Raw genomic sequence first — 3,209 nt, 5'->3', positions numbered from 1 at the left:
TATATGCATGATTAACTGTACACAGTTGCTCTTTTGGAGTCCTGAAAGACTGAATACTACATCACAGGGCTTATGCTGTCTTTACTGCATTGCACTCTGTATTTGGGGGGTAAATAGGGTTCAGCTTCATGGCAGTTTTGCCGGTCTTTAATATAGTTTTTGAATACATTCATACTTCCCTTATTTGCCTTTTTTAATGTCAAGCATTGCACATAAGATGTTCTGCTGTTGCTATGCAACTGCTAAATCCAATATTTAATATTAATAAAAGCCGAGTGGCATTAGCATCACTGAGAACAGTGGGCTAGCAAACTATGATTGTACAATATCCAAGCTGTAAAACTTGGCAGGGACTTCAGTGTGCAATTGCATGCATGGCAAACCATGGGGCATGAGTCATTGGCAGTTACTATTTTAAGAGTGGTGAGTTTGAGTAAAATTTCTGAGCTCTTCTGATTTTGATTTTTATGTATTTATATATAATACAGTGTTTAAATAAAAAGATAGAGGTTTGTTAGCTGTTTTTCTTAAGGTTTCATTTTAGATACAAATTCTGAGGGGTCACTACCCACAGAAGAGTCAACGTTATAAGCCTAAGGGTCAACACCCTGATTCTCGTATTTTTCTTCTAGGTCAGGTTGGTCGGCCCTTTCCCACTGTTCCTGCCACTTCCTGAAGCCTGAATTGGCTTTTTTTGGAGGCAGTGCTACTTCTCTGCCTGACAAGGTGCTGTTCAATGGGGTGTTTTTCCAGTTTCTTCTCTTCCACCTTGTTTTCTGATCTTTCCCCTATTTCTCTATATCTTGACTGTTATTTCACTGTCACTCACCTTTTATTTATTTATTTTTTGTTGTTTTTGTTGTTCTCCACTCAGTCCTTTCTGAGATTAGATTTTAATATCAGCCTCTGATAGGCATTAAATCAAGGATGGTGTTGCACCCCAGCAATGCTTTGGCCATCTAAGTTGTGTTGCAGGCTGCAGCTTTGTAGGGTCCTACATTTGATAACTGTTAGTGCACTCCCACTCTTGATGACACCCAGAGGGGTGTGTTGCTACTTGTCCTTTCCTTTGAAGATCACTGACCAAAATATAACTTCGATATTAGATTTGTGTGAAATCAGAGTTATTGTAGAATTATTGTTCTTTTGCAATGTAATCAGCGATTGCTTTCATAGCATGTGATCATTTAGATTTTGACTCATTTCTTAAAATGGTTATTTCAGGTAGTTTATCTGTCCCAAATTTACCCACGCAATTTTTTCTAAATTTAAAGCCATGGTTTTGTGTCGTAATTTTTTTTTTTTTCATTTCTTCTTCTGCCTCTTAATGATTCAGGCAAGTAAGAGAAACTGCTTCTGCTTACATGCAAAGTGTTATTAGAGCTACAAAACAAAAGTATTAATGGGGGAAAAAACTACATTAAATTGTAGGTTTGAGTTTTATGGTCATATTTGGAATACATTTTTATAAGCAGGTGGAATTTGTCTGTCCCCTTAAAAGTAGTTTTTTTACTTTCTGTATTCACTCTGCTAACCTGTCTTGTCACAGTATTGGGTAGTTAATAGCTCTGTAGATTTTACTGCCAGCAGGGGTTTAGTTTAATATTGATTTAACATTTCCATATAATGGCAGTGATTTTGGTAAAGGTTTTTCCTCTTTTGGAATGAAATAAAATTGGTTAGATTTATTTTAAGTGAGGCATAAATAACGGCATTGATGTAAATCGGACTGTGTATCTTAGATATGGATCTGGGCTTGGAATTTGGTTCCTTAGTGGCATGGCACTGCTGAATCCCTTTCCTTCAAATTTTCCCTCTTCAAACCTCTAACTCTTCAGGAAACACTGATTCTGACGTTTGCTGAAATTCAGAAGAGTAACTGAATGCCACTCAGGTGGAAGAATATATATTTTTTTAATTAGGAAAATGTCCCTTATTTCCTTTTGGACACTTAAGAGAGGTTTTTACTGAACAGAAATTACCTGGTCACGTTGTAGAACCTACATCTTCCTATTTTCTTTTCAAAATGGTTTATTTCAATGTCGTAATGTTCTTTGTTTATAACCTAGCTATTTACGAAAGTACAGGAGTTGGTGGAGTCTAGATGCTATGATTTGTCAGTAGTTCAGTCATCACATTTGACCCATGCATCTTGTAATACTTAGAGAAAACACGTTGAGCTCTGTTCTTGGAACAGATAAATATAGAACTGCTATTGTGAATATTCTTGCAGTGACGTACTTGATCTAGAAAGCTAACAATTCTTTTATTTGCTTTTAGGGTTTGAAAGTATTCTAGAAGGCCTGTTTGGACCTGGATTATTAAAAGATCTCAGTTTGTTTAAAGGTATTCAATCTCTATGTTTGTATCTTGTTCTGCATTTCTAATGACAGAAGCAGCCCCAGCTCTGCCTCTAGAAAATGTGTGTTACCGTGGTGATCTGTGCTTTTTTCCCCCTCCCCCAGGCAGTGCTCACAGTTAGTTTCATATTGGCTAAAATTACTAATGAGTGTGCGTTCATCTTTATGTAGCTGGGAGTGTATTTGGCAGTGCTTGGAAAAACAGATTTGTTGTGCACAGATAAAATGTATACAGTTTGGTAATGTGGGGATTTAGAAAAATGGCCAAAATGATGCCTGCATCCTCAGAATGCAGGCAAGAATGTTGTGAAACAGGTATTTAATCTGGTATTTCTCTTTTGGCTCCAGTTATGTCATCATTTATGAATATGAAGTAATTTGCTATTCCTCTGATTTACAGACTGTGAGCCTGAAGGTGTTTCTGATTGGTCTTTTGATGAAAATTGTCTTTTCTGCTGCCTGAGAAGAGAAAAAGTGAAGGTAACAATGCAGATGTGTGAAGCTAGTAGTTGTAGGGGAGGGACAAAGGGAGGGAGTTTGCTGCTCCTTGTTAACATAACAGAAAATCTGCATCCTCTTGCCCCTTTCCCCTCCTTTGGAAAAAAGCTTTCTGAATTAAAATAATACAAGTTAATCAAGAGACCTGTTTCTTCTCTGCAACTTTTTCTTTGTAATATGTACTGCAGTTTTCTGTGCAGTGGCTTTTTCTTTTTGTTGTTTTTTGTTTGTTTGGGGTTGTTTTTGAGTTCTTTGTAAGAGGTCTTGGGATCATATAATCCTTCCCAAGGGAGCCAGACTTTGCCTTGTGCTTATTTACTACAGTCATACACTGGGCTTATCTGCAGTATG

At 37.1% G+C, this 3,209-nt stretch overlaps 1 protein-coding gene across 1 annotated transcript in view; it reads left to right on the top strand.

Annotated features, from left to right (window-relative positions):
• The first annotated feature begins 2,811 nt into the window (after positions 1–2,811).
• The window catches only part of LCOR (ligand dependent nuclear receptor corepressor), a 21,584-nt gene continuing 21,186 nt past the window's right edge, over positions 2,812–3,209 (top strand). The window contains exon 1 of the mRNA XM_010000071.1: positions 2,812–2,840. The gene's annotated coding sequence lies outside the window, so the exon portion shown is untranslated. The remainder of the gene's footprint in view (positions 2,841–3,209) is intronic.

This window comes from Chaetura pelagica, unplaced genomic scaffold (assembly GCF_000747805.2).
Source record: "Chaetura pelagica isolate M959 unplaced genomic scaffold, ChaPel_1.0 scaffold436, whole genome shotgun sequence".
Lineage (NCBI taxonomy): Eukaryota > Metazoa > Chordata > Aves > Apodiformes > Apodidae > Chaetura > Chaetura pelagica.
Note: the sequence above shows the minus strand (reverse complement) of the source record. Positions and strands in the feature narration are given on the sequence as shown.